Below are 12,460 nucleotides of genomic sequence, written 5' to 3' on the forward strand. Positions count from 1 at the left end.
GTTTTTTTCTTGTCCCATCCCTTCAGAAACTTCTCTGTTCCTGACATAGCACTTTACGTTGAGACAGCTTGATTGCCAACACTGTTTCTGGCTTCTAATCGCCCCTATTCCTCAGCCCATACTATTTGGATCCTCGTACTCCCTCAGTGTTCCTCACCATAAACACAGAGAGGCCTGAAATCCATCCTTTCTGCTCTCTTCCTCACTGAAGGGATTCCTTGCCTCTATTCCATGGCTACAAAAAGGAGTTTGTATTCGAGAATGCTAGGCAGAGATTTGGAGCCAGAAGCTGCACTCCACCTCCGCACACCGTTTCAGTGACCAACATACTCTGGGCCCAATGGCTGTTAAAAGTCCTGGCAAGAGAAACTTCTAATCAGAGTCAGAGAAATGCCACATCCCTCTCTCTTCCAATCTCGGACTCCCAGCTCTTTCTCTGTTAGGAAAATCCTCCTAGTCATCCCAATCTCTGTCTTTCACAAATGTTGCCTTTTTCTAAATCTCTGTTGGCAAGCTGCCTCATGAACCAGGGTTTCTAAGTAACAAGCAGAGCTGATCTCCCCGCAAACTTCCTACAGGTCTTTCCATTTGCTGTTCCTTCCCAGCTCACTCAGCCACCTGTGGATCCTGTCCCTGTTTGCTACACTTACACTCTGGCTTCCTGGTGTGAGTCATGGCTCTTGTATTTCTCTGTATCCCTCTCACCTAATGTCTTGGTTTACAGAGTCACCTCCCAGGGGGAGCAAGCAAGACTGCAGGCTTGCTAGTTGCCTGCATCTCTCTGTGTCCTTCTAGGTGATTTCTTCAAATTTACCTGCAAAGCCAAGGATGAAGGACCTCAGAGCCTTTTGGACAATTTAGAGTATGGATTTCTGAGCTAAATTGGCTGGACTTGAGTCCTCCACCATTTGCAAGATTTTTCCTTTTTAATTTTAAGATTTTGCAAGTAACTTCCCATGTCTCTACCCCTCTGTGTTTCAATTCCTGACAGCTGGATGATGGTGAATGCATTAGGAGAACTGAATAGGTTATGTGTGTAAAACATTTACCAAAACTGAACTATAATGAACTCTCAAGTTTTAGCTAAAAAATAATCACACATGCCCCTGAAATTTGAGTTCAGCCACTAATTGCTTCCAGTTCTTAGCATGGTTCCAGCTCCTCACTAGAAAGTCACCGTCTATTGGATTAAATTTAGTGCAGCCAAGCATTTTTGCCAATTATAACAATAATTTTGAAAAAGAAATCCAAAGGAACAAAGGAGGCATAAAGAAACAACTGAAGATGTCCAATAGTACAGGGCCTCGGGTCTACACTAGAGACATCCACCATGGAACTCCTCTTTTTCTAGATGTGGAAACCAAAACCCAAAGAGAATAGGTGACCCACAAAGTCACATGGGATGAAGTGAGTTACCAGACCCTGTTTGGATAAAAGATCTATAATGTGGAAGACACCTGAGGCCTTAGTTTGTAATGCCAATTATTTTGACTCATTTTCTCACATATCTAATTTTCAGACACATCCACAGAGGTACAATATCTGATGGAGAGGAGGTTTTACACTTATAAAGATCATTAATTTTCCTGGAAAACAGTTGTTCCTTCCACAGGGCTCATTATTGGTGAGAGCTTTATCAAAGATTTCTGTGATCTCTTGAATCCTGCTAGAAGTCTGGCTTTTTAGTTGGGATTTCTGTTTAGTTCTATAGGGGAAGAATGAAAATCTACGTGCCAGTAAACAGATCTTAGACATCTATGCTGGAAGCAGGTACTTGAGAACAGACACCAAGCAGAGCCCAGAGTCTGAAGGGGGCTTTCAAAAGCTTTGTGCCTACCCATCCCCACCTTTATCATATTTTACTAGTGTGATACAGACATAAAAATTAGGTGGGGACATAAATGCTATTTCAGAAAATATTCAGTGAGCATTAGCATGCTTATAGCAAAGGGAACACTTTACTAAGTCCTGGTTCTTACTCCAGCTTTCTTCAAGAAGCAAGGTAACTGTGAGCAATCCTTTATTGATCCACTGTAAATGAATATATGCTACTTTGTAAAATACAACTAATAGCACACTTAATAGTAAAATACTGAAAACTTTCCCCTCTATGAGCAAAACAAGGACATCTGAGTTTGATGTGTGTGTGTGTGTGTGTGTGTGTGTATTCTAAAACAATAAGGTAATATTAAAATAAATTTTAAAAGATGTAAACAAGCCCTATAACCACGGGTCAGAGGACTTAATATAGTGAAGGTGGAAATGTTCTCCACAGATTCTGTGCATTAGGTATCAAAAATTTCAGGTGATTATTTTTCACATGTAACCTGTAATTCACACAGTTGTGAAATGGGAAGACAAACATCCTGAGAAAAAAGGATCAATGAAGGAAGATTCACACTTCCTCTTTTTAAAACATACTACAAAGCTACAGCAAGAAAACCTTGGATATAAGGAGTTAAATCCATGGATTAGAATGCAGAATATAAACATAACACATTATGGTTAGTTGATTCAAAGTATTATGTGGGATTACATAATCCCTTTGTGGCTGGAGAGCTGGCTCAGGAGATAAGAGCACTGGTTGCTTTTCTAGAGAACCTGAGCTCATGACAGCTTACACATGACACATGACAGCTCAACTTCAATATAGGGGATTAAATGCTCTCCCCCTTCTGGCCTCTGTGGGCACCAGTCATAAACATGGTACACAGACATACATACTGGCAAAACACACATAATAATAAATAATTTATCTCTTCAAAAAAATGATGTTGGATAAACTAGAAAGCCATGTGAGGTAGGACTAGAACTCTACCTCACTCTATATCTGAAAAATGGTTTTCAAAAACCTAAACAAGAACACAAAAACTAGAAAACCTATAGAAGAAATTACATATATAAATTCCTGTAAAGTTTGTGACTAGACAATAATTTGTAAGACATGGTACCGAAACCACAAGCAACAAAGAAAATTCTCATTGGACATATTTGAGGTTAAAAACTTATATTTCACAGGAAATAGACACCCACATATTGGAAAAAATATTTACAAATCAAAACTGATAAACAACTTTTCCCCAGACTACATAGGGAGCCACTGAAAATCAATAACACAGATAACTCAACTACAATGTGGACAAAGGGTGTGAGGAAACAATTGTCTAAACCAAATGATCCGTAAGCACAGGAGAAGATGTTCTACCGCACCAGCTAGCAGACAAACGCAAATCAAAACTACTACAGTGAGATATCGCTTTATACTATATAAAGATGCCTGCAATTAAAAACACAGATAATAAAAGTTTAGAAAAACGTTGAGAGATGAGAATCTTCCTGTAAGTGGGAGTAGAGAAAAGCAATGTTGCAGCTGTGTTGGGAGGCAGTTAGCGGTTCCCTCAAGTATATAAACAGTTATTAATAATGATACAGTTATAAACATGGATGTACAAATTTTATGTGGAAAAATATACTCACTTCTCCTGGTCTAAGTAGCACTAAGAACCCAAAGTCCCACAGATGGATGAATGGGTGCATACAAAGTAGAATGTGGATGCCCGGGATAAGTTCTTGGCAATAAAAAGGCATGAAGGCCTGACTCATGCTATGATGGGGATAAACTTTTAAATGGTGTACTAAATAAAAGGCATGTGTCACAAATGATCACATATCGCACAATTCAATTTCTATGAAATTTCAAAAGAGAAAATTTTGGAGGGGCGCAGAGTTTTATGGTGACTGCTAACGGATATATGGTTTCTTTAAGGGATGGTGATAAGTTTTGAAAATTGATTGTAGTGAGAGCCACCCATCTAGGTGACTGTGTGGAGGGCCCTTGACTTGCTGGTTGTAAATGAGTGAATGAGATAGTGTGTGGATCATTATCTCAGTAGAGCTGCTTTTAGAAAGGACACATACTTGTTACAGAATAATAGCAGAACATGGATCCTGCCGAGAGCAGCCTTGAGCCTTTCTCCTGCTACTGGGACCTTCACAGTATGAAGTATAAAATAGAACCATCTCTCCATCAATGGAACTCAGCAGAGTTCGGCATAAGTCAAGGGAGGCTCACAGACGCCTGGAGTCTGGTATCCTGCCGTCTGTGCTGTAAGCACCCAAGGCTACTGAGCAAGACACCTCTCTGAAACACTTACCTGCTGGTCACAGCCATGTGTTGTTGGCCGACAGTTGCTGATTCAGAGGTAAGAAGCAATGGCGCCATGAACCATCTATCACTAGCGGATGAAGCCTATGGGCCCATTTCCAGAATAATATTTAAAATAAATACATCTACTAGAATACAGAATTCGAAAGGGAAATCATTCATATTGAAATGTGTTCAAATAAAGCAAATATCCACTAGCGAAGAAATTCTTTTTAAAAAAAAAAATGTAAAAACTACTTAAAGGGCAATGAAACTTGTTAAAAGCTTAAAAGTTAGGGGAAACTAAAACATCTCCCCACAAATCCATGAGCAAGCACAGAGAGGGCTCTTTCTAGATATTGTAGTAAGAAAGGTATGTTCATATTCCCGTTCTTCAGATCCCCAATGGTATCATTAGGCTCTACCTAAAAGAAGATGCTCTTGGTCAGTTTTCAAAAAGACCTTCATCCTATCCCTGAGGCAAAGTACCTGGTACAGGGTAGACTTTTCCCAGATGTTGTAGGCAGACAGGGTGCCTTCCAGCTGCCTGCTAGGAACGATTAGCCTCTGCTGATGGAGGAGGTGCCTTACTTGTCCCAGCTCTTTGCCTTGATATTCTTAATGGTGAACCTGAGCCTGATCTCCACAAATGCCTCTCTGTGTGTGTTTGTAATCTCCATAATTTCAAACCAGTAGTGCTGGCTCCTTCTCCTCTTTCTCTCTCTCCTCTTCTTCACCTTCAACCCCTTCCCCTTTCTTCTCATCATCGTCTTCTCCTCTTCCCTCTTTTCCTTCCTTCTTGACCTTTTCTCTTCCTTTCTTCCCTATACCTTTCCTTCTTCATTCTCTTCCTTTCCCTCCTCTTCTTCCTCCCATTTGTTCCTCATGTTTCTTTTTCTTTCTTCTCTTCTTTCTCCTCCTCTTTCTGAATGAAAAGATACACTGTTTTGTGTAAAGATGAATGAAAGCAAAAATGTACTCATTCCCATTTTAAGTTGACAAAACTTCAAAATTAAGAACTTCTCTCTCTCTCTCTCTCTCTCTCTCTCTCTCTCTCTCTCTCTCTCTCTGTGTGTGTGTGTGTGTGTGTGTGTGTGTGTGTGTGTGTGTGTGTATTAAAACCTCTGTAGCTTTTTCAAGGTACATTTGTGCCATGTTATGCTCTTGCCCAGTCTGCACACCAGCACACCATACTTCTCACAGATCTTATTTTAATTTGAAACACAATGCATGTTTAAAATGAAAATGCTCTTCCACTGAGTAGCACTATCCTGGAATCCAGCCCTTAGAGAAGAGCCAAAATATTCAGAAGTGTTATTTGAAAGATGTCAAATGTGCTTTGACGTCTAGCAAACATTTCCTGGGGATAAGTTCAGGGCTCTAGTACAAACAGCAAATAAGGCTTAGACATCAAGCATGTTTAGAGAAAATAACATATTTTGCTATGAGGAGGTATGTAAAAAAGAAACTGTCGCAATTACAATAAAAATGATAATTTAATATGGATTTCAAGTATATTAAAGGTGGAAAACCTAGCAATAAAACATTTGTCCTAAAATTAATTGCATGTATTTAATTCTTGGCTTTAATCGTTTAGGGGGAATAGCTGAATATTTTGTTAACATGAGAAGTATATTGAAAGGATTATAATTGACACATCAATTAGATGGACAGTTCTGGAATTAACTTTCGGAAGTGTTATGCCCAGTTTTCTGAGGAACTGCCAGACTGATTTCCAGAGTGGTTGCATTCCCACCAGCAGTGGAGGAGTGTTCCTCTTTCTCCACATCCTCGCCAACACTTGCTGTCTCCTGAGTTTTTAATCTTAGCCATTCTAACTGGTGTGAGATGAAATCTCAGGGTAGTTTTGATTTGCATTTCCCTAATGACTAGTGATGTTTCTTAAGGTGCTTCTCAGCCATTCGAAGTTCTTCATGTGAAAATTCTTTGTTTAGCTCAGTACCCCATTTTTTAATAGGGATATTTGTCTCTCTGGCATCTAGCTTCTTGAGTTCTTTGTATATATTGGATATTAGCCTTCTGTTGGATGTAGGGTTGGTGAAGATCCTTTCCCAATTTGTTGGTTGCCGTTTTGTCCGCTTGACAGTGTCTTTGCCTTACAGAAACTTTGTAGTTTTATGAGGTCCCACTTGTCAATTCCTGATCTTAGCGTTACTTAATTTAGACAACTCTGCCTGTGGCAGTTAAGTTGTCCCTGACTGAAAGCCTAAGAACAATGTAAAGTTTTCTGTGTTTCTGATTTTTGTTATAAAAGCATAAATTTCATAAGTAATGGTTTCAATTTTTAGGAAGATTAAACACTTCAGAGCAATGAAAACTAGTGACATCCAAGTATTTTGGTTATTAATATACAGTCCAGATTTTGCAGTCCTATGCAAACAGGAGCTATTCTGACTAATTGCTAACTCTGCTCCACACTGAGCTTCAGAACGCAGCTGCTCTTGAGACTTAAGAAGGTCTGAGTTCTGCATCCTGTGAGCTCATCCTGCATTATCGAATCTGATTCTCTGAATACACATTTTACAAAAGGACAGATTTTTATCCCACAGGTTCAGGCTGTGCAGAAGGTGCCCAGCCTGTCTCTGTTACCATTCCAACATTACTATTTGGCTGCTGTGTCACACTTTGTCTTGACCTAACGTATAAAAGGCAAGGCAGTGAGAGAGCTCTACAGGGGGACCTGGAAGAATTCTGGATACATCCTAGAATAGAGATGGATGAGTTTGTTCATAAAAAGTCAGAATCACTCTTTCAGGATATTTGGACCCTCCCATCTCTACTGCAAGTAGACAACCCTACTTTGATATCATGAAGGAGGTGACACTAGCTATATCCCATCCAATTGAATGTCTGCTGCCTTGTAATTAAAAGTCCCAGCGCAGTATTTTGGGAGCAATCAATATTTGAGCTTTCTATCCAGTCAAGTCACTAACTGAGTAGATTTGAACTGAGTTCTTTCAGCATCTGGCAGAGGCTAATGAACACTGACAACATAGATTCATCTGACTCAGTCAAGACTAGGAACTGCAGATTAGCAACCTCAGACAGTGTGATACCTCTAGAAGTGAAGCCTTCGAGGATAGGAAGTGACAGGTGTGTGAGTGTGGGGCAGAAAGAAGCATTGGTCTTGGGTCAGAAATGATCAACACTTGAGTTCATCATTTAGAAATCTCATTATCACCCACAGACCTGTGGGTGACTAAGAATCTCTCTCTTTGGAAATAGCAAAAGAATGTTCCTCACTGGGAGAGATGCAGACCCACTCACATACACCCAGAACCAGCCCACCTAGCATGGGCTTCAAGGTGAAGGAAAAGGTGAAAAACATCCAATCCACACCAAAATCACTACCGATACTTAAATGGAGAATCTTAAATGATGCCAGATCCCACAGTGGCATTGACAAAAGCTCCTCTGTGGGGTTTAGTTCTCTTTGGAAGTGATTTCTGGAACATCAAAATGTAGTTTAGTCCATTACAGGGTCTTCCAGAAGTTGGGTGGTAGGATGGGAACTTATCTGTCTAGTTTCTCCTTAGAGCAAGCAGTCATTTTTCTGTATCTGATGACCAGCTGTCCCCTGAAGAGCTACCGAGCCAACAGCTGCAAAAGATAATTTTGGCAACACCAGCCATGATGCAAATCTCCAAATCCAGCTGGTTCCACCACAAGTGGGATAAACACAACCAGCTGAAAAATTAGTAAACCCAGAACTTGCAATACTCTAGAGACACTGTAATGTTCAATTTTCTCATCCTGCTGTTTGTTATCTGTCGTCTTAAGCCTAAACATCGTTTTTGTATTTCATCTCACTGTCTAAAAGCTGTATTTCATTAGGAATTAATCAGTCCTTCCTTGTAAACAAAGTATTTGGCTTCCCGTTTTTACTTCCTGTTGCTTATACTCCATCACTGATCCTGTATCTTTCTAAAGAATTGAGAATCTCATTGAAGCCCATATGTTCTCAGGGCTCAACAGAAGTAAAAAAAGATGCAGATACTCTTCCCTAGAATGCTGAATGTATCAGGATTCTAGAAAGAATAAAAGGCAGCTAGCATTGGAAAGCTGATGGCCCACTATGGCACAGGCTAAGGAATAGAAGAGTCTACCAAGAAGGTGAGTCTTTATTCTTTGCTCATTAATATGTGATTTCAGACTGACCCTTTCCATCTCGCTTAGACTTGTTAGAAATGCAGAATATTTGCCTTAACCTCTTGCCTTTTACAGCAGAGTATGCTTGCTGAAGAGGAGAGGGTGTGTAGAAGATTTGCTGCATATATTCCCCTGGAAGGGTTATGTTAGAGAAGGAGCCAACTCACTAACCCAATGACCTCAGTAAACATCCTGCACAGGAACTGTGAACTGGGTCTTCCCTTTGCTTCCCATCAGAGTATCAGTTGTCCTCTCTGAATGGATCAAGACAACCAGTTTCTATCTTCTCTATTTCATTCTACCGGGAGCTCATCTGAAGAAGGAGGAGGAGGAGGGGGGGAAGGAGGAGGGGGAGGAGGAGGAGGAGGAAGAGGAAGAGGAAGAGGAAGAGGAAGAGGAAGAGGAAGAAAGAATTCCTTAGTTTTAACCCAACTGAATAAAAAACTCTGGGGTTAGTTATTCCCAGCCTTCCAATGGATTCTGAGGAATACGTTTAAGGAACATAATTTCAAAGTACAAGGCATTAATGAATGGCTTCCAAGGTTCTTATCCCACCCTCATCGCCCAATCTCTTTCTTCTGGGCTTTTCCCTTGTGGGTTTGGACCTCCCTTTCTTGACCTCTATAACTACAGTTTCTGTTGCTGGGCACAGTTATCCCAAGTCCTTTCCTAATGTGGTGGTAGAAATCTACATTTACATTTGGAATGTAAGCAAAGAATATAGAAATTAAAAAATAAAATAAAAAAGAAATCTACATTTACGTGAAGATAAATGGAATTATATAGAATTTTAACACAGAGAGAAGTAGAACACGCATTGATGTCATGAAGCTGAGAGTTACAGCAGGATGCAAGGAAGAGAAATGACTGACTCCAGATGCTGGGGTCTTCAGAATTCACAAGCAGCTATGCTCCGCCCATCTCTGGACTTCTTTTCAGGGTACATGAAGAAATTCCTATTAGATTCAGCCACTACAGTGAGAATACTGACTGTGCTACTGAATGTCAGCTTCGTCTGTATGAACTTAAGGTTTGAGTGTGGTGCTGTGGGTTGCTTGTTATTGGCTCCCAGAATGTTCAACTTCAAGGATGGGACTCAATTATAAGTTAAATATCATTATTAAATTCTGTGAGAAACAAAGGTTATTAGGTCACATCTCTTGAGGCAGAGTCAACAAGCCCTTTCTGTTAAGGGCCAGATGACAAAAACACTAGCCTTTGCAGGCCGTTTGGTCTCTGCTGTTACAGCTAAGAAGCTGCCTCAGACCATATGTAAATGAATACATGTGGCTGCCTTCCAGTGCAACTTGGTTTATGGACTGTGAAATTTTATAATTCTCACGTACCATGAGACATTTTTCTTCTGTTAATTTTTCCTAAACATTAAAATATGTAACAACTATTTTTATTGGCTCACAGGCTGCATTAAAAACAGGCAGCAGGACAGATCAGGTCTTCAGGGCATCGAATTTTTCAACTTGCTTTCCACACACTTAAAAAAAAAAAGAATCTCAGAAGATGCAGCATTTGCTTACAAAAGTTTCCTCTAGTTAAAGGAAGAAATAGAAGGGAGGAACCCAATGACTAAGAAACATTTATTTAAAAAGTGTGAGATAAAAGTCTTACCAACTAGGGATGTTGAACAAGTCATGGAAGTTAGAGAGACATGACTGACTATGAAGGAAGAGGAGGAGAAGAAAAAAGTAAAATGTAATGGATATTTGAAAACTTGAAAATGGAAAAGGAAGGATGAAGAGGACTTTGTACTAAAGGACAAGAAAGAAATGCCTTGCTGCGTCTTTAGTAAGAGGAAAAGCATCTTTGTAGTGAGTGCCCTTCCACCAACAATACCATGATCCCAATAGCTCCAGATCTTAGTTAAGTCCCATCCTAGTTGGATTCTGGGAATGCCTCACTGTGTGACTTACTGAAACTCCAAGACTGAGTTCTAGCCTCTGAACTCACCACCAACAATGTATGATAATTTATATCATGTTTGGCTGTTAACAAGATCCATCTTTCCTATATACCAAGGATTTTCTATCCTCCAATTAGGTCAGGCAGAGTCTGTCAACAGGAGCCATAGTTTCTGACCCTTTAGATTTCACACTTGTGTATACTCCATTGTGTGAATTCCTGTTCTAACTGCTCTTCAATGCACTAAACTATTCTGACACCATATATGTACTTTTTAAACTTAAAAAAAATCTGTTGTTAACAGTGAGTAGCATAGTATTTTCAGCAATACAGTATACACAGTTCCAATTGCTATGACAACTAGTTCCCACAGGCAAGTGGGAATATATATAACAACATATATTATCCCATAGCTCTGAAGGTCTGATGGTGAGAGGTCCAAAATCCCAATTTACAGAGCTGAAGGCCTTCCAGAGGATCCAGGTAGAATCTTTTCCTTTGTTGTTTGCTGGGGCTACCCATCACTTTTTCATTCTTCAAAGTCAACAGCACAGAGACCATCTTAAATCCCCCCATCTTATTCATCTCTTCCTCCCTTCTTCCCCCACTCCATCATCACTTCTCTTGATTGACTCTTCTGTGGCCCTGTTCTACCTTCTACAGACTCTATGGGTGCATTAATCTATCAAACTAAAGCCCCTGGAGGGAAAGGAAAGGAAAGGAAAGGAAAGGAAAGGAAAGGAAAGGAAAGGAAAGGAAAGGAAAGGAAAGGAAAGGAAAGGAAAGGAAAGGAAAGGATTAGTAACCAACCAAGGGGGGAAAACCCTTCTTGTCCAAATGGTGTAAGATCTGTAGTATTTCTGGTATGGCACATAAACAGATACAGTATTTAGATTGCAATTTATGAACTCTTAAATGACCTGGTCACTTCTTTCTCCACCAAATTGACTATCTCCATTTTAAAACTTCTGTTGTCAAGTGCATTACCCACTAGGCAATCAAAGTGCCAACATCTGTACTGTAATTACAGAAAATGTATTTTCTAGATTGTTGACACTTTCATTGTGTTTCCCTTTTAAAGAATTTTCTGTGCACAGCATGGTGTTGGTACAGCCTGTGCTAGGAAGAGTTTGCATTCATCTAAGGACCCTGTCTACAGTGGGGATCTTACATTATAAGCTCTCTGATGCAGCAGGGTGTACAGAGCTCATTGGCAGTTGGGGTCATGGGACTCAGTCTTCCTCGGATTCCTCTTTGGAGTAAATGAGGTCTATTATTTTCATTTTCCAGGAACAGTGACATACATGCTAGCCAAAATCATGTAACTATGCCATGTTACTCTAAGGCCAATGGCTAAATTACATTTAAAATAACAAGCAACATAACAACAGTCTACATGCCTGACACCTGGGCATTTTAGAAAGCTATATTTTCAAACATATGGAATCCTTTTCTTAGAAATGTTATAAAGCAATTACTCTGTAGATATCCCTGATGGAAAGTTCTAGAATTCTTGTCATGCCCTGATGTTTACAGTTTTGGGTTAATATTTATTAGACCTTTATTACGTATCATTTCCCTTTATTCTTTCCATTTTCTGACAACTTGCTTTGTGTTAGGCATCATATCAAGTATAAATCAAAAATCATTTCCTTAAACTCTTATAACAAACAAGTGTTCCCATTATTTTTATTATCCCCATTTTACAGAGGATGGAAACAAATGTAAGCAGATTAAATTGGCCAAAAGCACAGGGCATCTGTGAAACCAGGTTTCAATTGTAAGTCATAAACACTGATATCCGGCCTGTAACCACATGTCTATCCTTGAAATGGCTTATGCAAAAGGAAATGTCAAAAGAAATATGAGCTTCTCTATTTTTATATACAGTTCTGCCTCTGAGGTATGTCAAGTCTTCATTAAGACAGTCTTATGGATGGGGCACTGGATAGATCAGGAGGCATAGGCACAGTATTCAAAATAGTCCAAGAGCAAAAACACTCATATGTATTAGTTCATTTTTTTGTAACAAAATGTTAAATCTAGAAACAGTATAAAATAAAGAGGGTCATTCAGCTTACAGGCTTTGGCAGATGATGTCACATGACAAGAAGTACCTGGGACAGCACACGGGGAAGTGGCTGAGCATGATGAAAATCTTGCCATTAGCAACCCAATCCCGTTTAAAGTACTACATTGCTAAACTAACTCTCTCCCTGATGTAGACCA

Source organism: Apodemus sylvaticus, chromosome 5 (genome assembly GCF_947179515.1).
Source record: "Apodemus sylvaticus chromosome 5, mApoSyl1.1, whole genome shotgun sequence".
NCBI classification, from domain to species: domain Eukaryota; kingdom Metazoa; phylum Chordata; class Mammalia; order Rodentia; family Muridae; genus Apodemus; species Apodemus sylvaticus.